Below are 24,618 nucleotides of genomic sequence, written 5' to 3'. Positions count from 1 at the left end.
TGAAAATTTGATTATTGATTTATCACATTATATTTCTAAATTTCTATAATTTTCAGTACATTCTACATTTTTGTTTGTACTTAAGTACATAATGACCTTTTACTGAAGTTTGACATTACCTGTTTTTGTTTGTACTTTGAAGTACACATGGACCTTTTACTGAAGTTTGAATTTACATGTTTCTGTTTGTACTTTGAAGAACACATGGACCTTTTACTGAAGTTTGAATTTACATGTTTTTGTTTGTACTTTGAAGTACACATGGACCTTTTCTGAAGTTTGAAATTTAATTGCAGAAATATCCCCCTGTATGCCGAACTCATCCTACCTCAAAGTACTTTTACTCATTGTAAGTCTATGGAGGAAGAAATTCGGTTTCTTAGAATATTGCTCAGTTTATGTGGCTTCATTGATTTGCTAGAAAATTCTGAATTGTCTTCTCATATTTCTTATCTGTTGTTAAGACCCTCCTCAGTTGAGACTATATATTAGTCTGTTTGAGTTTCAAACTCCTAAAACAATTATAAAAGAAAAGATCCTCTATTTTTCCCATTTGTGCGAAAGAGTACAATTAACAGAAAAAATGAAAAAGTTATATAATATATCAGTGTTTCATACATTTTATTTTCCCTTTACAAGCTGTCTATTAACTCTATTTTAGTTTGAACTTCCTGAACAACTATTATAAAAGTTACATGTATTTTAACATTACATATTTAATTTTGTGCATGTTATTTCCATTGTTGTATACATGTACCTGGCTACCTTAAACTATTGATGTTATAGAAATAACTTGTTCAAACACCTGCTTCTAAAGACTATCAAGAACATTTTTGTAGGTGTTTTACATGAATAATTGATACAATGTATATACATTTGACAATTATGAAATGTTTTTTTTGTTTTCCATTTTTTTTAAATTCATGATAAGAACCCAAGGCCATATCATGGATGTTGTTACAATACAGTAATAGGCCAATTCTTGAGGATAAAATTCTTATCCAATCCAGATATTTGAAAATCAATTTGCCTCAGAAATTTTATCCATTGACATTTTTTTTTATATATAAACTCCAAAAAGGCTATTCTGACATAATTTGATTTTGAAAAACCCTGTAAAAATATGTAATTGACATGTTTTCAATGTTGTTAGGTAACTGTCTCTGATGTATATCCACATGTCCTTTTATGCATCAAGCTATCATTCCTATATAGTCTTTTGCACAGATGTGCCATAAGGCAAACATGCAATCAATCATATATATATTCCTTACATGTACATTGTAATTTGTTAGAGGAATACAAAGAGATACAATTGCTTGTGAACATAAAGAAAGTAGAACTAGAAATAAAGAAACTGAACTGGCCATCCTTTGAAGATTTCACTTCTTAATTAATCATCTGATGTTGTATATTGCAGGACTGAAATTAACAGTTATGAAGATCAAAATAGATCACATTCATCTTTATTATTGTGTAAAAATATAGATAGGTTACAGTGACCTACATTTATTAAATACATGTGCCCCTTCATTAATATCCAGATCTCAATAACCAACAATATGTTATTTTTGGACACAATTTGGATGTATAGTATGAAGGTTAATATAGGCTAGCTAATTTATGACTGCTCCATATTAAAATCAGAAGATGTGGTATGATTGCCATTTAATACTCTGGTTATCTATTAAAACAGTTTGTTTCAAGTTGAGGAGAAAGAGGACAGAAAACAATGCTTTGACAATGTAGCAATTCATTCAAGTCATTTCTTTCTGTAATTTTGATAGACACAAAATATAAAAGCTCTTCATTTCCATTGATTCTTTAAAAAGTCCTTAAAAATCTAGACAAGCTAGTGTTAAATGTATATCGTGATCGAAACGATTTTCAGTTTTGTTTAATAAACTGCTTGTTGATGTTTATTACAGTAAATGGTCTGTGTGAAAAGGAAATGCATTTTGTCTGATGCAATTTGCAGAAGCATATGGATTGATTCTCTTGGCTGCTTTTTATCATAAACGTTTCAGTTAAAATTGATCAGGAAAAACAAATACATTTGACTTTATGGTACTCGAAAAATTGAAAGCTCAGCTAATGTTCAGCACTATCAGTTCTATTGTATAATGGGAGTGAAAACATTGCAGAATCGATTAAAATTTATGTGTATTCAATTAGTGCAGTGGGTTTTATAATATTTGATTGTTTATCAATTCATTGCCAATTTACATCAGAACCTGTAGATTTATATCATCATCAAAACCTATATTTAACTTTCAGCGATAAAGATCCTATAATCGTTAATTTCGAATTGAACAATCATCAGGAGTATGATTAATGAAATTTGACAAACTATTTTAAGTGTATATTCTTCTGATATTGTTATTTAGGAATATGAATGCGGGCAACAGATTGATAATGATAATTTAAGAGAGAGAAAAAAAACCAGATGAATTATATGTATGGAGAAATCCCAAGGTTTCTTTTACTTGCCAACCCCGAAAATTGAAGTGAAATTAATGTCTTGGAGGTTTAGTGGTTTTAGGGTTTTAAAATGACATGCATGCAACCATAATTTTGTCAAGGACGGGTGTCCAAAATATTTTTTGGCTGGTCTACATGTAGAAGTCTTTCTTAAAATGATAGAGCTTGTACAAAGAGAGAGGACAGATGTTTGAGGGATTCAAATGCTCCATCGTTACTTACAAATAGTAGTTGAATTTATTTGGAAATTGTTTGATAAATTCTGTAATGTCATTAAAGTGTCTTTTCTTTTCACTGCATATTAAGAGAAAAAGTCTCGGATTGTTCCCTGGCAATGTAAAACCTACCGGTATTCACTTTAAATTGTTGGAGACACTGCTGTCTCCTTCCGACGAAATATACAGTGGGTTTGAATAAACCAGGAGATGTGGTGTATACATTAATTATACAGCACCCAAACATCAAAAACAACTAAAAGACATCTAGAGGGCAATACATAGTCTTCAACAATAGACAGGTGCCTATACAATTATGTCAAGTATAAATTGTTTTTTTCATATTTTATATAAGTATCATCATTGGTACAGGTGTACCAGTATTTTTGGAAAACTCATTCTTTCATCAAGATAGTACTTGATTAAGATAGGATTTTTCATAAAAAACAACACTTTTGAAGCCAGGTTTTAGGGCTTGGTTCCTTCTTATATACTTCCTGTTTGATAATGTTATCGATTTTCAAAGTATTCTAAGTCCATTTTAGTTTATAAATATTATATTCTCTACATATTTTTATGACCTCTGAGATTTGAAGCCATAACTCAAAGAGGTGTGTCTGTAATTAATATAATGTGCTTAATATTGACCTGCATTGTAGATGACACTGATAAAATGTATTGTTATAATTACAGTTATCATGGCAACATATGTTTAATACATTAAATGTATTGAGCATCTTGTGAAGATGATCTTATTCATTTACATTCTTTATTTATTTTTTTGTATTAGAGAAGGAAATATGAAATTATATTTCTCTGTTGTTGGTATACTTATGGATTTTTGTATTAAATATTTATACTAATTCATAGGCAAATAGTTACTGTTATAAAGATATGGCATCTGGTATAAGACAAATATTGGTAAATATTGGTTTCTTGGGTGAAGAGATTATACAAGTTTTCTCTGAGGCTTGCCATGCAGTATCTTTAATTAATAAGAAAAAACATTGCAGTTGTTTAGTAGAGGTTTTTTGGGAAGAAATATTACATAATGATTATAATATTTAAATAGCTGAGTATATCATTTTGTCATCTTATAAGATAATGACTTGCAAATTTGCTGTAAAGCAATGGGTCATTTAATTTTGATATTGCTTAATTTGCCAATGGCAAACTAAATAGATGAATTTTTGATATAACTTGGAATATATCTTGTGTGGAGAAGCATTACCACTCAAAATATTTATGATATTTACCAGTACTGTAAATTCAGAAATTATTGCGAGGTTTTTATTAACAGTCCTACAACTATGCCCAAGATTTTGCATCAAAATGATGTTGGATGGAAAATCAGCTTATCACCAACACCACTTAGAAAACACAAAATTTTCAAATAAATTTGTCACTCCAATTATAAGTTTGTTAGTTGATGAATACCACATGTTTTGTTTTCTTGATAGTTGGTGGTAGTTGTTGCATGCATGAATTAATAGTAAATACAAATGTGAATATTTAGTTAATTACAAATGTAAACATGTAATAAAAATTAAAAATTATAGGTAGACAAATAAAAATTTCAATTTTTTTTTTAATGTGTAGGGAAATATAACATCACAAACTTTCCTTCATCCTTTTTAATATTTAATTTCCATGAGTAGTTATTATAAAATGTTAAAATAATCAAAATTTCAATTAATTTCATTGTTCCTGTTCTGGAATGGTAATATCAGAAACTGGACATTTTCTGTATTATCATCTGTACTGTTATTACAAACTCAGTTTTTTGTTTTAAACATCTGTTTGTTAAGTATTATTATCTGACCCTTTATCAGCATCAGGTGACAGATTTACAGCTTTAGTTAACCATTTTTGTCGAGCCTTGGACTTTAGTCGAAAAAGCAAGACATAGTGATCCTACATTCCGTCGTCGTCGTCGGCGGCGTTGACAAATATTCACTCTGTGGTTAAAGTTTTTGAAATTTTAATAACTTTCTTAAACTATCCTGGATTTCTACCAAACTTGGACAGAAGCTTGTTTATGATCATAAGATAGTATCCAGAAGTAAATTTTGTAAAAATAAAATTCCATTTTTTCCGTATTTTACTTATAAATGGACTTAGTTTTTCTGCCGGTAAATATTACATTCACTCTGTGGTTAAAGTTTTTAAAATTTTAATAACTTTCTTAAACTATCCTGGGTTTGTACCAAACTTGGACAGAAGCTTGTTTATGATCATAAGATAGTATCTAGAAGTAAATTTTGTAAAAAAATAAATCCATTTTTTCCTTATTTTACTTTTAAATGGACTTAGATTTTCTGCCAGGAAACAACACATTCACTCAGTGGTTAAAGTTTTTCAAATTTTGATAACTTTCTTATACTATTTTGGATTTGTACCAAACTTGGACAGAAGCTTGTTTATGATCAAAAGCTAGTATCTAGAAGGAAATTTTGTAAAAAAATAATCTATTTTTTCCGTATTTTACTTTTAAATGGACTTAGATTTTCTGCCAGGAAACAATATATTCACTCTGTGGTTAAAGTTTTTAAAATTTTAATAACTTTCTTATACTATTTTGGATTTGTACCAAACTTGGACAGAAGCTTGTTTATGATCAAATGCTAGTATCGTAGAAGGAAATTTTGTTTTCTTCCAGTTAACATTACATTCAGTCTGCAGTTAAAGTTTTTAAACATTTATTAGATTCATAAACTATCCTGGAATTTTACCAAACTTGGACAGAAGCTTCTTATAATCAAAAGATAGTATCAAGAGGAATATTTTTATTGATTTACTTCCTCATTTTTGCGATTAACAGAAAAAGTAGGCGAGACACTGGGTTCCGCGGAACCCTTACAAATTTTATAATTGAGAGAAGATATGAAAATTACACACTCTGTAGGGTTTGGATGCAAGACTGTTAATGCGAATAATGCGACTGAATGAGTAACGTATAAATTAAAACTTGCATTCTGATATCTGATACATATGGCTGAATGCAGATTTTCCTGAAATCGCAATAATTAATCTCGCATTTTAGTCCATTCTTGAAAATTTGCAATAATTTCTGAATTTACAGTATATATATCCTAGTTATCAAAAAACTAGAAAATTCATACTTATTTATTAAACCCAAACTTTGCTTAATCATTACTATGACAGTAAAAGTAGCTTATACCACTGCATCTAGTACAATATGATATTTCTCCAGTTACAGTTAAAGTTTGAGATTTAAAAGGCAAGACTTGCTGAACATTTTAGATATCTAAAATTTTAATTGTCTTAATTGGGGAGGAATGTCATATTGCAACAGATATGTTGGTGGATTCTTCCTCACTTAGATTTTGAGATTATATTTAGGCCAACTTTAATGTTTTTTTCGATAATCTGCTGAAATAAATTGTTCATTTTGTAAGACTTCACCTAGCTGGCATGCTCACATTTTTTTGGTGACATATCATAATTATAAAATCAGAGAAGCACTAGATAATTTAACCTCATAATTGAAATTTGACCATGAAAAACTGAGAATGTCTGAAGTACACGTTGAAAATGATAATAAAAAAATAATCAATTTATCAATTATTTTACTTATTTCAGTTATTTTCCTTCATATTTTTTTTCAAAAGTTCCTCGACGTAGTGAAAGCTGTTAGAAAATGTTACTTTTAAAAGGGGGTGGGGGTGTTTTCAGACAAATTCTATTGATTTTAGTTAATTTAATCTCTGAGCAAAATCATCCCTGCAATTAAAAAGGGGAAGTCAATTTACCACTTCTTGTAAGATCATTCAGTGATTTAATTTACATTCAACCATGGAATCAAACCCTGAAATATATCACTTATATTAATTTATAATGTGAAAAATAGGAAACCATGAATTTAAAACTCTGTAACCAATGATATTTCCAACAAACACAAAATGACATCCATGAAAAAAAAGGGCTTCTGACCTAGTTTTTATTTGCTTTATAGAAAATAAAAAGATGGGATATGATTGCCAATGAAAACACTGTTACTACACAACTCTCCATCAGAGACCAAATGACATAGAAGGTTAGCAAAGTTGCATTGGTAGGGTCAGGTGGAGATGTGTATAATATGTACTTGGCACAGGTCAGGACAGAAGTCACTCAACATGTACAACTAAACATGTGGAAACAATAAATAAATCTATTGGTTAATTAATGATAATAATCTTTTGGTTACTAAATCTATTTTTTTTATTTATGATATTATGCATATAAGCTGTCCTTTCATGTAGTTTCATGTGGTATGTCAGAAAAGTGCTATCTTACAATCAATGCATCTTTATGTCATTCATTAAATAAACATTTTGTCATTGGCGGATCCAGTGAGGGTGTTCTGGGGGTTGGAAGCCCCTTTATAATTTTTTTTTTTTTTTTTTTTTTTTTTTAAATTATGTGAATGTTTCATGGTGTTGAGGAGGTTTTCAAAATGGCCTGATCCGTGCCTGCATTTTGTAATGTTCTACCTGGTTCCGTTCACAAGAATTTAAACTGGTACCCAGGCTATGAAAACTAATGCTTTTTAAGGGAAAAGGCATGTTTATCAGTGTTCCAAGTGTAATTGTTTATATTGTAAAAGCAGAAAGTTCTGCCAGAATAGTTTCAATGGAAACCTATAATATAATCAGTTTCAATGAAAACCTATAAATATACTTGATTGCACCCTGATAATGAGACAGGATTGTTAATTTTAGCTCTTAATGTTCTTGATTGAAAAGGAAATGAAAAATAGATTTGATACTCTGCATGATAATGCATGTCATCCTGAGAGTAAAGCAACCTCAATGTTTCCATTTTACATATTATGCCAAGAAAATAATGATAGATGGTCCTTGTATGTCATATCTGATATTTCTAATCGGTAATTATGATTTGATTGAATGATTTTATCTTCTTATAAGTCATTTGTCTTAATAAGAGTTCAGGTTTCCTGGATTGTTTTAATTGATGAGACGGAATGATTGATTTACTTAGAACAATAGTTTTAAAAGTAATAGTTTTCTCTCATATAGTCACGTACGCCTTTACAGGCAAAACTATGTTGGTATCATTAAAGCAATAGTTTTTGATGTGATAGCCCTTCTCTCATACAGTCACATAGGCTGTTACTTGCAAAGCTATGGTCGTATCATTTAGAAGAATAGTATTTGATGTAAAAGCCATTCTCTCATATTGTCACGTACGCCTTCACAGACAAAATGATGATCTTATCATAAGAACAATAGATTTTGAAGTCATAACCCTTTTCTGATACAGTCATGTACCCCTTTACAACAGGCAACACTATTGTCGTATCATTTCATATAGAATACTAGTTTTTAAAGTAAAAACCTTTCTCTCATACAATCATGTAAGCTTTTACTGGCAAAACTATGGTTGTATCACTAGAACAGTAGTTTTTGAAGTAATAGCCCTTCTCTCATATAGTTATGTATGCCTTTACAGGCAAAACTATGGTTGTATCATAAGACAAATAGTTTGTGAAGTAATAGACCTTTTATCATACAGTCTTGTCGCCTCACAAGCAAAACTATGGTCATATCATGTCATTAGAACAGTAGTTTTTGTTGTAATAGCCCTTCTCTTATACAGTCACATATGTCGGCTAAAACAGGCAAAACTTTGGTCTTATCATTAGAGCAGTAATTTTAAAGTACTTATAACCCTTAATTCTCTCATACAGTCATGTATGTCTTTACAAGCAAAACCAAGGTTATATATTTTCATTAGAACAATAGTTGTAAAAGTAATAGCCAGAGTCACAATATGCATATACCCTCAAAACTACGGTTGTATCATTAAAACAATAGTTTTTTAGGTTCCTGTAATACATACAGTCACAAACACCTTTATAGGCAATACTAGATCATTATATAATATCATTTCATTAAAATTATAGTATTTGAAGTAAAAGAATTTCCCTCATATAGTCATGTACGTCTTTACAAGCAAAACCAAGGTCATATCTTTTCATTAGAACAATAGTTTTAAAAGTAATTAAGCCCGAGTCACAATATGCATATACTGTCAAAACTATGGTTGTATCATTAAAACAATAGTTTTTGAAGGACCCATTATAGCCCTTCTCTCATACAGTCACAATACCCTCAAACTACGGTTGTATCATTAAAACAATAGTTTTTTAGTACCTGTAATACATACAGTCACATACACCTTTACAGGCAATACTAGATCATCATATCATATCATTTCATTAAAATTATAGTATTTGAAGTAAAAACATTTCCCTCTTATAGTCATGTATGTCTTTTCAAGCAAAACCAAGGTCATATTCTTTTCATTAGAACAATAGTTTTAAAAGTAATAGCCCAAGTCACAATATGCATATAATGTCAAAACTATGGTTGTATCATTAAAACAATAGTTTTTGAAGGACCCATTATAGCCCTTCTCTCATACAGTCACATACGCCTTTACAAGTAATACTCAGGTCATCGTATCATTTCTTAAGAACAATTGTGAAGTAAAAGCCTTTCCCTCATACAGTCATGTACATCTTTACAACAGGCAAAACAAGGTTCTTATCATTGAGAGAGAAAGGATTTACAGACAATTACTGGCATATTTATTGACATAAATCCTTGACTTAAAAGAAGCCATTATCTTTCAAGAAAATCTGAGAGATGTCACTTTGATTCCTATCAGAAATGTTTGGTGTTTAAAAGGTTTGGTATAAATCATACACTGGATGTACTGAGATACCAAAATTTGATATAAGCCAAACTATTTTATTAACTTACTGAAGGAACATTAATGTATTGCTTATTTTTAAACAGCAGAACATTATTTCTACATTTGCAAAGACTTATATTGGTAAGGAACATAAAAAGACAAAATGAAACATATCAACTATTTGTTAACAGAAGAGTTCAAAACATCAGTCAGAAGAAAGTTACAACATTCTTATCCAAAAAATGTATTCATTCTGTTACAAATGTGTAAAGCAATGCACATTAATTGATTAGCTGTTGTTTTTATCTCATTAAAAGGTTAGGAATCCTTGATAACTCATGCTTCATTTCTTTTTCTATTTTCAGAAAGGAAGATTACGATATTGACAACACCTGTTCGCTATACAAAGGGAAGATAACTCAATGGAATTATCATATCACATCAATTGATAGCATGTGTGTTCTATTATTGGCAAGTCATAACAACTTCATTATAGGGAGACAGAGTGGATACATTACACAGGGGTAGAAATCCCCCCTTAGTGGACCCCTTATGCCATGTGCCGATACCAAAAATGGATCCATCTTGTTTCTAGAAATGCTGGCTATGTTAATGTATAAAAGCTGTGTATAGATTTTAATTTTTTGTCATTATTGTTTATTATGTTTTTATTTTAGTCTCACATCCTGCTCAATACAAAAGGGTCAATTTGTGACAATATTACCTTTATATGTTATTCTAAAGCATAATAATCGCAGCATTATTTTTAATTAAGCTTTATATAGATGATATTATATTATGTTTATTTTAGTTGTAGACATTTTTAACAGCGGTACTTTTTTTTGCTAACAATTTTTCTGTCTTAGTACATTTATAATTTGGTTGAAGATGGAACAAAAGTTATTGATTGAAAAATGAAATTACAAATTTCACAATCTGAATATTTTCCTTAACCCTCTTTGAAAAATATAAGAACTATAGTCTGTACAATTAGTAATTAGTAGCAACGGTTAATGTAGATCATCAATTAGAACAGAAATGCTATTATCAGATACCTCAGATTATTGTATAGGCGATTTAAAGGGAGTGTGACTCTTTATGACAAAATTCTGGTAAAAAACAGGTAACATAACTTGAAATACAAACAATTGACACTTAAATGCACCAAACAAGCCCAAATTTGAACAGTGAAAGACAAACCTTATTTTTTGTTTGTAAAAAATATTTTCAAAATTGAAGAAAAAAAAGGTAAAATAGGTCTTCCACCAAATATTAAACTAATGTGTGCCATTGATTTAATTAGCTGAATTTTGTTTGATTTTTTAAATGACTTTAGGTTCTATTGGTCCATGTTCAACCAACATTTATGTTTGAATTTGGTAGCTGGATGAAATTTTTCTTGATCATATCTCAAGTACACCTTTAAGGTAAATCTCAAGGTCATTTGGAATAAAGAGAGAGAACAGAAAGATTTGCTTCTCTTTTTGTGTATTTAACTTTGAAAAATGCAGAATTAACTGTGTCCTTTGGTTAATCTGGTGGATAGTCTCATTGGCAATCATCCCACTTCTCCTTATTTTCATATTGTTTTTATTTTACCTCAATGAGGTTGTATATAGGTCAGAACTTAAATTCCTCCATTGACTTTTATTTACTTTTGTAAATATAAAACTTCCTACAAATATTAAATTTTGTAGAAAGATTTTGGTTAGTCGATTTTATAGGTGGTATTTTAAAATTATAAAGCAATTTAACAACAATTACATGTTAAAGAATTTTAATCTTACTGTTGATGAAATATTAAACTGGTTTTAAACTTGCCTTTGACTTAAAAAGTAATTGTTTTGTAAATGTAATTAGGTCAGCAGGCATCAAAATTGAGGTCAGTTGTAATCAAGTCCAAATCCTTATAATCTGTAAATAGGTAAACCAATTTCTAAAGTGAGCCACAATTTCCAGAGTAAATAAACATGACAGAAATCGGTAAAAGATGATAAATGTATTAGTTAACCAATCGATAGCTAATGGATTTTTTTTTAACTGTCCTTAAATTAAAATAACCTTAAATTTGCTATGAATAGACAGCTATAATTATTAAATCAACTTGAATTGCATGATTCTAGTTCCAGAGAAATCTCACAGCTCTTATTGAATTACATCAGAATGACACAGTGTCAATTTGAATATTATTTGCACAAAATGAAATGCATTAATTGGGTTTTCTAAACAGTTTGAAAAGAACTGTTATGCAGAAGTTTTAACAAATCTCAGATAATCGGTTTTAAAACCCATTTTCTGTAGAAGGTCGTCATATAAATATCTCAATTTGAAAATTAGAATTTTCAGTAAACTTGATTCAGATTACCATTTCTTGTTAAAAGCTATTTCTTGTTCAATAAACATGTTTATCAACAAGAATTGAGAGTAAAAGATTTCTTTCCTTTTAGAACATGTAACTGTTAAACTGGTCAGGTTATGATAATTCATTCTTTTTAACTCGTTTTATTTTATTTTCTAAAGTTTTTTAAATGTGTGAATTTTTTTTGATTAGGGTGTTATTGTAATATTACGGTTTTAGGTCAAATAGCTAAAATTTTGAAAAGAAAGAACAAACAAAAAACTTAAGTATCTGAATTGAAGTATTTAAAATAAAGTGCAAAAATCAACATACTGGAACGGTTGACATATTTTCTGTTTTGACATTGCTTTCTGGTCTTTTTTCAAAATTTATAAATTTACATAACATGAATTAAGTCAATACTGTCACAATAGTCATTCTTAAATCCATCTGAATAAAATTACCATTTTCCCAGCTTTTTTTTAACTTCCAATTCAAAATTCATGTAATTGTTGTTATTTGTTTAATTATATGGAAATTTACCAAATAATTGCTGACAGACATTAAAATTGGTCCTTAAAGTGAAATCTGTCGTCATTGTTCTATTAAATAAAAATTTTAACTAGACAAAAAATAAATCTGCAATAATTACAAAAAGTAGAAATTAGTCCCTTTGAAGTGAAATCCATGTAGATCATGAGATGAAATCCACTATTAGGGTTGTAATGATTTGTGATTCCTGTAGACAATGATCTATATTGTCATGACCTTTTCAATACAATATTTTATTCATTAGATTACCCCTTTTATGGATTAGATTGTAATGAAATTGACAAATTTATTTCTCTGGATGTCTGTATAAATAAGTCTTTAGCTGCCTACATGGTAACTTTGTGGCTCCATACTATACAAGATTAATTGCAAACAAGGAGAAAGTTCACCAAGGTTCATTTGTCGATGGAATATTAAAGCAAATCAAAACAAATTTTTTAAATGCATTGGTTTCTAAAAATCTATAAATTACAAAAATGTTTATCATAAACCACAAGCCCTACAGTCCAGGCCAGTAAAAATGGTTTGGTCTGGTAATTTTTTTCTGAAAAGAGGCCTCACAAGCCATATAGATTTAAAGTAGTTTGTGAAAGACTTATTTTTCGGGGATGTAAGTCAATATTTCTTCATCTTGGCTTTGCCTACAGGGTTTTTATGTTAACCAGTTAGTTAAATAATGAAAAATTCATTTGAGTTCTTCTAATAATATTAATATTTCAAACGTCTTTACTGTTTACTTCCTATTTCCAAAGTTTCATGGCTTTTTCAAGCTACTAGACGTAATGAATGATAAATATATGTAGGATTTTTTTCGTAACCTCTACATTTAATTTTTTACTATTCCTTGCATGCTTACTTCTTATTTATATTTACCAAAAAAAACATAAATATCTAAAGCTCAAACCTAGCAGTGTTTGAGTGCTATTTTGACAATCAACTTATTTTACTTAAGAGAGGGATTACATTTTTAATCATTGAGACTGATACAACTAGCCATTTAATTCATTATTTTGTGCCAAAGATTTAGGTTAGGGTTTATTTACTTACTTTTGTTGAGTATTAAAACTTAGTATTTCATTAAGCATTGGACGGAATCCATTACAACTATGAAATATACCATTTAGAATGTACGTCTAGGTGTTTAAATAATAAATAGCCTTATATTGTCATCTTTATGTAATAATCATTTTAAAATTTTCTGTCCTACTTTTCTTAGTTTGTATAAAGTTCAAACATACCACCTGTGTACTGAAACTATAACCATTCATATTATTTTGAAATTCTATTTGTTAAAAGACTACATAAGAAATTAATAAAAAGATGTAGTAGATTGTTTAGATAATTGAATTTTTTGGTAAAGCTTTTGAGATGTGAATTGAGTAGTTTGAATAAGAAAATATGTACCTCCACATAATTTCTTTAGAACTTCTGTTATACTGGCTTTTTACTGAAATATTTTTTACAAGGAACAAATCTAAATTAAACAGCAAACTGAAAATGTTACTTGCACATATTTTAAAACTACTGTCCTTGATTAACATCTGTAAGCATCATGTGATCCTTAAATGGCTTTTTACTTAATTTTTTTTATTTGACTAAAGGAAAAGTTAAGTTGTGCTGTACTAACATTTTTTTGTGGGGAGTTGCCAAGATTAGGAATACTTTGCCAAATGCAAGCTTTTCCAAGGCTAAATAGCATGTTAATCTACTTATGAAATCTTGATCTTCATGCATGAAAGAGTTTCACTTTTGATCTTCATGCATAAGGTTTTACTTAATTTTTAGTCTAAAATTTATGATATTTGGTAGAGATCTGTGTTGAACTTTTAAATTAAGCAGAAACAAAACTAGGATGTTTTCGCTTATCTTAAAGAGTGACAAGTAAATATCAGTTGAGCTATCTGTTGACAAAATTAAGGGCCTTTCTGTTACCATGACCTTACACCAAAAGACAGACCCAAAACACATACTCAATAATGATAAATCATCAGTGTAAAAACAGAAAACTTTGTTGTTTTTTTTAGAAATGATGATAAATTTATGTAGTTTATAAAAATCTCCTTATCTATTTTAATCATATGGATCTGATAACAATTGTTAGAAATAGCATCAAAGGCTTAAAATTTGTAATAAATTCATGCTGCCTCCTTCAGATCTCTTTTGACTATAAATCGTTTTGCGTTTTTTCTTCCATAGTTTGACGTAATGTAAAGAAAGAAACGTAGAGGGAGAATTGTTCAAGTTGACGTCATTTCATAACAGGCTTGACAGCAGGTTTTCAGCTAGTAGTAATAGATCAATTGTTAGCAAATTAAGAAGATAACTTTCATCTTGATTTTGCAAGATAGTGAGAGAAAATGATTTTTTTCTCTTGATTTTTAGACAATTCCCTTGGCAAATTCATATTATGCAAATGAGTGCTATTTTAGGAAAAAGAGCACCCTAGGCAAAGTTAATTTTCATGAAATGACTTATAGAGAATGCTATATACCCCTTACAGTTGATCAGATCATTAGTCGTTTATGAATTGTTCTTTTTGAACAAAAACTGGCTGAAAGTGAAAGGTATTAAAAAATGAATTTCTTATTTGATAAAATCTACATGATAGGACTGAATGATGATTTTTACAAAAACATTTGTCTAGAAGGATGATTTTCAATAATTACTAAAAGGTATTTGACATAAATGTCCCAAACAATTTCACAAATGATCGATGAAGCTAGTCGATTTCCTGAACTAAACGATGAAGATCAAGGCAGTTTTCAAAATCTAGGTTTTCGCTCATTGCTGTATAAAAAAGTATTTTTTCATCTATGATTCAATCATTCAATGGTAAAGAAGTTCCCCAGACGGCTATTACAGAATAAGTGTCATTCCTGATAAGTATTTCATGGTGTAAGTTTAAGGCAATTCTCTTTGTTTTGGCTACAATTACCTTGCTTTATTGATTGTTTAGAAATTACATACAATTTTGTCCACTCCTTCCAATTAATCTGCTCATCAGATCAGTATTTAACTTTCTTTATATTGATCTGTTTTGGTTATTTTTGAATTCCACAATCAGGTGCATTTGTTTTTGTTTGAAAAATTTTAAGACCTAATAGATATTGGAATTTGAAATGGACTATAAATAAAAATAATGTTTAAAAATTAAATAAGCTATTATCATTGATGTTTACTATAAAAACATTTATAAAATCCTGGGGGGTAAGGTATTTGTGGTTTTTTTTTCTGACATTATTTTTTTTGGGGGATTACCGTAATTTTGGAAGATTCCAGTATGAAAGTAATGTTTTTTATATTCTAAATTTTTGTTAAGGTTTAAATTTATCCTCAAAATATAAACAAAATTTAAACCACTGGCTAAATTCTGACCTTTACTGTACGATTGAAGCTGTAAACAGACCAAAGATTTTCTGGTAAAATAGTCTGGTCCCCTGTTAAGATATTGTTCTTAATATGATATACATGTATCCTGCATCCATTATTGAATCTCAATTACTTCATGACAATTCATTCCCTGAAACTGAGGGTGTCCTTTTTTAAATTTAGGTATACATTTTTTTTCCTTGATGTTTTTATTTTAAAATCAAGGGATACACCCCAGGTTTTTTAATGACATCATTTCCACAAATACTGTGCAGAGCAACATTGCAACAGCATTGTTTTATATCTATTATTTCATACTTTAATGTAAAACAAAGGGGAGAGAATCGGCTGTAATTATGGACATACAAAAATTTGAAGTCTACTTTGAGTGAGGGGGTAATCTCTGTTGAAATCATTTATCTTTTTTTTTCAAGTTTGACATTGCAAAATGACTTACCTGTTTAAATACTCATTTGAAAACAATGAGATGGAACCAAAGAGCACTTGAAAACAAACTTTCATGTTTCTACAAATGTTTTTTGTTTGTACTTTATTGTTTAACAATCATGATGCACTTGTCAGGATAATGAAGAGATATTTGGTTGTTATGTTGGCAAATTGAATTCCCTTTAACCTTTGAATAAAGTGAAAAATCACTGGGAAAATAGGATGATAATTGTTTTAAACTTTTACAAACCAAACTTCAAAGTTCAGCTTGAATTGCCACAGAGATTGGATTTTGGTTTGAAATTACTTGTTTTACAAATGAGATTGTTTGAGCAGACTTCGTGATTTGTTTGAAAGATTTATACAGTTGTAAAACAAATACTCTTGACATTTTGAATCTCATTTTCTTTTAGCAGCTACCAAAATATTTTAATTATTTTTATGTTTTTAGCATTCTGTAGTATGTTTACTATTTTTATTATATACTTTTATTAAGTTGTCTCATTTAGTATATAGCTGTATTAATTTACTTTTTTTTTATATAATTTAGTTCAATAATGACAGTTTAAAAAAAAAAATATTTTGCCTTGACTATTTTCCCAAAAGTGCTATTTTTATTATGGATTATTGCAGGATGATGATTTTGTAAGGTGTTTTTTCGCCACCAAAGATATATGAGATCCAAATGGTTATCCATTGAAGCTTGAACCAAATTATGTTTGTTATTTTATTCAGTATAGTTCAGCTGTTGGTTTTACCCTTTGTTTAAAATTTCTCTCACCATGCAACCTGTGATTTCTTTCAGGGGACTGATATTATTGCCAAGCCACATCAGTTCCCCTTAAAAATTATAGGGATACTTGATTAGAAAAATTTTAAACTGTGTTATCCTTTAATAGATGTGTTAAGATTGAAAACATTCCCAATGTTACATTGTACAGTTGTATCCAAGCAGTTTGAACCTGTTCCCTGCTTCAGGTACTGTTCCCGTGTCAAATGTATGAGTAAAACAGATGGGTTCAAAGTTTGAAAATGAGTGATTGTAGTGTACATGTTTTACTTTGATACTTTCAGCATTTTTTATTAGTTTTATCTTAAGATTCTTCAAAACAATGTTAAGCATGGTTTTGGTTATTGCATAGTAGAACAATTGTGACTAATGATTTATGACAAAAATCATGTTATTTGAAATTGAGATTACATCTATGAAATCATGAATATAAAAAAATAAGGGCAATATTTAGGTTGATAGATATATTATGCTATTTATACCAGGGGAGATAACTCAAAATCGTTTTATATCATTTAGTTAAAAGAACTATTATTTAGTGAATTTATATCATTGTAATGCATGCTATATACTAATTTTGTAGTTAAATGTATGCATTTTCATTGAATATTCTAAAAAGCTTTACGTCAGCTCCCAGTTTTATAAATCATCTGGAGTCAACTGAGTTTCCTCTCATGACATGTGGTCCTCAAATATAAAATGTTAATAGGGTGTGTGAAACTGGGTTGTATTTCAATGATTTGTAATGCATATAAAATTAAGGGTTGAGGTTGAAAAACAAATTTGATTTTTCGTAAGATGTAATGGACTTTATAGTTCATAGTTTGATATTCATTGTTCCTTAGTATTACTGATGTATATTTCTTCTCTTAATCTTAAATTAGTACAATCTACGTTATATACTTCCATGATAAATGTGGTCTTACATATGTTTGAACCAACTGATTAAACAATTGAAATATGAAAAAAATATTAGATATTGTAATCATAATTATGTCTGATTTGCAAGTGATAATTCTCGATGTACTAGGATATGAATTATTATAATTTGACGAAAAGGAGATGCTGGGTAAACTTTAAAGAGATAGCAACCCAACCATTAAAACAAAACATCTAATTCTTTTAAACCCTGTAACCTTTTTGTTTGAAAATTTTATACATTAATCTCTTGTATTAAAGTTATGAACAATATAACGTTTTAAACAATATAAGTTGCCTTCAGTTTTGATAGTAGTTTTATGGGGGGTTTATTTATTTTGGGTTTTTTTTGGGGGGGCGGGGATGGGAAGAACATTTGAAGCACCACATTCATCATGAAAGGTACTACTTAACCTTGTTACTGTATAAAAGTGTAAATAGATTATGAAGGTAAAACCCATGTGTGATTCTGTTTTTTGTTATAAATGATGTTAAAGAGTATATGAGGCAAAGAGTCTGTGATCACATTATTATCATTTTGAATATTTTTATATCTTTGTCACTTTTTGTGTATGGTGTACTTACTTAAACATACACATGAGCAAGAATTTTATAAGTTTTACTCAATATGAGACTTTTTTTGGCTTTTAAAGGGGGTAGATGATTGTTTTATCATGACAAAGCTGTGCTTTGCATAAAAAGTATTAAAATCTAGTTTCTAGCTATTTTCACGAATTTTATTATTCTGACATAAAGGAATAATTTAAGTTATGGGGGTTGGTTGAATCCAAACTCTCTAGTTATGAATAGAAATTTTTGCTCATGGTATAAATAATAGCAATTGTAAATAGACTCAAAGTTTCATTTTATCAACACTTCCATGATTTACTCTCAACTGCACTTAAGAATGAATGGAAAATCAGAATAAAGCTATGCAGAACTAAGCTCAATTGATATAGTTCCCAAAATGCAATCTTAATTATAAATGTACATTTCATATAATAAGTTACAGTATCATAATTAGAAAATATCAACTTGTTTATTTTAATTCTTAATATTTGATAAGTCATATCAAAGAAAACACTTCATGTACACTTCTGCATTTTATTTTAATTATTCTGAAAGTAGTCATTGAGTTTAAGAATTATTACTGAGGTCATCTGTTATGGCACAGATGAATTAGATTTGCACAGATTTGAGCAGTTGTCTTAATTACTACACTAGTTTTACAAATTTTATCTTATTAGATTTTAAATCTTCTGTATAGTGGAACATTTTCATGTGAAGCCAATTTTGGCTTATTTTAGTAGTGAAATTATATGATAAAAATCTTTAAAGATATTTTCCTATCATTAAAAACCTAATTATAAGGATTAAATGAACAATTAACTTCCATTTTAAATTTATTTGTGAAATGTATACTTGATTTTTTTTTATAATCGCATACCGTTTTCCTTAAAGCCTTTCTTTCATACAGAATCTTAACCATCTTGAAACAAAGTTTACTAGACTTAAATCAATAAAAGCATTCAGATGAGTTTTTATTTTTATTTTTAAGAACTCTATTAATCAAATACAGCATTTAATATTTCTGAGGCTTTATTTTTCCTGACAAGTTATGAATGCATTGTGCTCAAGTGTCCGAAAATATACTGAGAAATATCAAAACTCATAGTTTTAACTTTTGTTTTAGTTTTTACTTTTGCATGGAAACATTTTGGTAAGAGTTTATATAATTTGACTGTTACCTACTTAATCATACATTTTACTTCTAAATATTTTTTTATTATAGAAAGTCTATAACTGTGGATTCATAAAAATGTGTGTTATACAAACTTTATAGTATTTTGTGCATAGGGAATAAATGAAACACACAATATAAACGTAAATGGAATGGACAGTTTATCTTTAGAAATTATTCGTAACAGAAAAGGGAAAAGTGATCAAGTTTTTTACAAATAAGGATATTATGAGAGATAAAATACCTTATTGTAATAAAGTTTATGCTTTTTGATTTTGCTGGACAAGAATTTTATGGAACTTATATACTATTCTACTTTGTTTCTTTTATTCAGCTTAATAGGTTGACCCAATTAGAAAAACTAAATTTTTTTTTCAAACGACAAACATTAAATTTGACCTTCTTGTACTCAAATTGTAACTCATTATTGTCAATTATGTGGGTAATGAGAATATAATTCTTGCATCACATCATAACAATACCACATTTAAAGCAGTCAATTGCCATTTAACATTTGATAATAATAATTTTTTAGGAAGATTCAATCAATCAGGATAATATCTAGTATTAGCTTGGATAACATTAAGCTTTCAACCAGCCTTGACAAGTACAGATAAAATTTATATGTAATCCAATGCACAAATCAAAAATGGTAATTTTATGTAATGTTTTAATGTAGAGAAACTGAGCTATACTTTATGTAAAAATACAACATAGCTTATCTGCTTGAAGTTTGAATCTAAATGTTGTCTGGTCCATGTAAGACCTTGGATTTTATGCCACAAAGATGTACCTGGTAATTTTGTTATCAGTGGCAGATTCAGGCAAGGAAATACCTAGTGCACAACCCCCGCACCTAAAATCAGAAAAGGATTATTTTCTGGATAAACCACATTAAACAAACTTCTGCTCTGTTCACTCAGTGTAATTATTAGGGTCGTGCCCCACTTACCTCAAATCCTGATACAAGGGGTTAAACTTGTCTAGAATTCATACTTATACAATTCTTACAGTGAGTTTTTACTTACCAATATGGAGGGTGTTTAATTATTATTATTTTTTCACAAAATAAGAATTTTCTGTGTATTTCTCATAAGACTGTGGCTGTGTATCAGTCAGCTGCTGTCATTTTTCTTGGTTATTGAAATACTTTAGATGTGTACACAACTTGGGTCATGTTCATTTGAGACATATTTAATAGGCTTTATCATCTACATAGTATGAAAGTGAAGATCATGTATGTGTGAATTTTTATACCATATGATGTAAGAATATGAATATTCATGAGATGACCTCACCATTGATAAACATTCATATAATATATGAAATCCATAGTTATGATTTTTTTACTTTGTTTTAAATTGATATCTTTTGTTGTTTTAATCAGTCCCTGTGTAAAGTGTTATTATTGTATGATACGCTCATATGATAAACTCCAAAAAGATTCCAGTAGCATTCTGGGAAAATTTCTATTGTATGAAATATTCAATGAGAAAATGCTAGATTTTGCATATTGTGAAATCTAACTGACAAGGGAAATAACTCTTTACTTTCTAACTGTCTCCTTTGTAAACTACTTACTATTATACATTTTTCTGTAACTTACATGTTAATGATTTGAGGGTTCAAGAAAAGGAAAATATAAAACTTATTCATTGGAAAGTTGTTTTGTCATTAATGATGAAATTCAGAAGCAAGACTAAAGGATTTAAAACTTCAAAAAATTCATTTACCACACAAATTTGTCTACATATTTCTTTTGATGAAATGATCTCTAAATTTATAAACCAACTTTAACTCATTTGTTGAACAAAAAATCTAATTCTTTTGTTTTTTTGTAAGATCTATAAGAATGCACAAGAGACTGTACAAATTATAATGTTAAATGAGTATTCTGAAATAAAAAAATAATCATTTACAGTTTTCAATGCTTTCATGGAATATACAAGAAAGTCGCCATGAAAATATTATTATAAAAATATCCTTCCCAGCTGATCGCCTTGGAATTTTACATTTTTTAACTCTGCTTAACACATTTAATTTGACTTTGTGTCAAACAATACAAAGTAAACATGCAAATTCTCTGTTTTGGGAATTACGATTAAAACAATTGAAATCTCTAGTGTTTTATTTCTTAACTGCTGTAAAAATATCAATTTCACAGATTTGTCAACGTTAATTCTGTAGAAAACTGATTTATTTGATTGTGCTGTCTGATTTTCAAAATATATTCAGTTCTGTATTCGTAGATGGGGCTCAAATATAGGTTGGATAATAAACTAACTGTAGGAAATGTCAAATATGACAACGTCAATCATGGGTTCAATGTCATGATATGAATTATGCTTTTTAACACATTTCATTTATCATTTATTTTTAATTGTATATTTCTAAATGTTTTGCACATTTTTAAATCTTCGTAGTTATTTACAAGGTTACTACTTTGTAAACATGATGCAACACATAAAAATAGAATTTCTTGTACACAAGTCTTTTGTGTATACTGTATAAGTGGCATTTTTAGCCAGATATACCCTGAGTTAGAATAGTAGGGGCATGTTTTTTAGATATTAAATTTTATATAAACAAGTCTTACCCATTATAATATACTATTTAAGTTTTTAGAATTTAAAAAAAAAATAATCTTGTTTTGCAAATTTCTTATAAAAAGTAAAATTATATATTTACTTACAATGTCACTTATGTAGTTAAAAATAATATCTTTTAAACATGTAATGTATACTACTCTTATAATACTCAAAACCTGATATTATTTTGAATTTCAATCAATTGTTGATATTATTCTGTTTTAAACCAAAAATTATATTTCTGGGAAACTGGAGAAAAATCTTGTTATTGTTTTGTTTAAAATGTTTATATTTCTCAGTGAACAAAGGTTTTTATTTATTGATAATAAATAAGGTACTGTTTTTTTTGCGAAGAAATTTTGATATGAATTTAATACCAAAAAAAGTGCAAATTTTTTTTTTGCACAAAAAAGATTTTTACCAAATTTTTGCAAGATTACAAATGTACCAATTTTAGGGTTGAAATGTTGTGTGATTCTCCTGTGACTGATTAAAATACTGTTTTTAAAACCTTTCCTAATTTTATCATTGTACATGCATTCAGGGAAAAACCTCTCATTACTTTGTGTATATATATAATTGTTATTTATATTATGGAGTTGTAGAAACCTTTTTTTTTCATTTGTTATTGCATTGAATTAACTGTTTGAAATGCAAGCACAAAAAACCAAGAATTGTAATAAACATCACTATTTCAAAGTAAAATCTTTTATTTTATATCTTGACAATGAAAGTTCTAGCTTACAACTAGTAATCTTCACAATCTTTCGTCTTCTGTAGTGTTATAGCCTGATTACAGCCCTACTGTGTCCAAGTTTCCCTTATACTGTGGATTCAGTTATATTAGTTGGATAACAATTTTATTGGATTTCGTGGCTACAGAGGAACCACGAATTTAAATGTTCAACAAATTACAACTTTCTAAAGGAATGTATGCAGATTTTGCCAAAACAACGAAATTAAATTACCATGAAAATGCAAGTTTTCCTCAATCCATGAAATTGGTACCAACGAAAATAAATGAATCCACAGTAAATAGATAGATACTTTATTCTCTAAAACCAATTAACAAAGGTACAGAGAATCAAACATAATAAATTGACATACATATAAGAATCTAACCTGAATACTTCAGTCATTATATTCTGCTGCTCTATGATGACTGATAGTCTAGTCAATGAAAAATCATCAATCGATCATTAGAACTAGCTCAATATGTTGAAGAAGGTTACCAACTATAGGTCACTGTACGGCATTCATTAATGAGCCAAACCCATACCCCATTGTAAGCTATAAAAGGCCTAGAAATGATAAAATTCAAACAACAAAAACTAATTGCCTGATTAATTAAAAAAACATTAAACAAAAAACAAATATGATATTCAGACAGCAACAAACGACAGACAGGAATCACCTGCCCTGTACCTCATTTTGTGAATCAGTGATCAAGGTTAAGTTTTTGTGGTTGAGTCCATATCTCAAATACTATAAGCAATAAGTCAAATATATTTGGTGTGTAGAAGGATTGTAAGGTATACATGTCCAATTGGTAAGTTTCATCTGACCTTGACCTCATTTTCATGTTAAGTTTGTTTGAGTTGGTCTGTCTCTCAGGTACTATATGCTATAGGACCGCTAAATCTGGTGTATGGAAAGATTGCAAGGTGTACATGTCAATCTGGCATGGCTCATCTGACCTCAAATCATTTTCATGAATGATTGATAATGTTAAATGTATGTGATACTTGTAGTAACATCTTCATATTAGACCTTCAACATAATTCAATCATGATAATTAAAGAAGGCAAGATATTTCAGAGTATGGTACTCATAATTTACATTGCATAGGGGAAATTACTCAAGAAAAAGTTGGTTGTTGTCTGCTGAATGACCAGTGGCAAAAATTTCATGCATTTTAAGAACAATTACAAATTCACAATAAATCTAATTGGTTCATTCTGCAATGTTGATACAAAGTGGATGAAGGACAGATAACATAATACAGTAACTATAAGAAACAAAACGGGGAAAATACAACTATGAAATAAGAAATGTTTACTGCTTCATTACAGATTATAAAGCAATAGATAATAGACTAATCAACATTTCCCATCTTCAAATACTAGTACCAGTTTTACAGATATAATGAATGTTATTTTTTATACAGTTTTGGGAAAGTTTTAGAACTGTAGTTCCAATTCCTTTCCAAGGCACTTGCCTCACCATACAGACAGTAGCCAAGTTACTACTAAATAAAAACACATTAAACCATAGTTCCCAATGATTCTCAAGTGTGAGCATGTGCATAATAAACTGAAAATTTTGAGTTATATCTTTAAAGCAGTTCATATAAATGTTTATAATATTGATAAACAAACCATAATCTGGAAATTATAACCCAGAAAGATCACTGTGATGGTGGCTTTGACGCAAAAAAACATAATTATGTCTAAATT

The 24,618-nt window shown here is 29.0% G+C and overlaps 1 protein-coding gene across 3 annotated transcripts in view; it reads left to right on the top strand.

The window, feature by feature from the left end:
• Positions 1-14,521, top strand: part of LOC127704423 (potassium voltage-gated channel protein Shaker-like) — a 54,204-nt gene extending 39,683 nt beyond the window's left edge. For all 3 annotated transcript variants that reach the window (XM_052208458.1, XM_052208459.1, XM_052208460.1), the window contains exon 4: positions 9,785-14,521. The gene's annotated coding sequence lies outside the window, so the exon portion shown is untranslated. The remainder of the gene's footprint in view (positions 1-9,784) is intronic.
• The last annotated feature ends 10,097 nt before the right edge of the window (positions 14,522-24,618 follow it).

This window comes from Mytilus californianus, unplaced genomic scaffold, assembly GCF_021869535.1.
Source record: "Mytilus californianus isolate M0D057914Y unplaced genomic scaffold, xbMytCali1.0.p SCAF_6, whole genome shotgun sequence".
In the NCBI taxonomy this organism is placed as follows: Eukaryota; Metazoa; Mollusca; class Bivalvia; order Mytilida; family Mytilidae; genus Mytilus; species Mytilus californianus.
The sequence above is the reverse complement of the archived record's forward strand: the minus strand, read 5'-3'. Positions and strand labels throughout refer to the sequence as shown.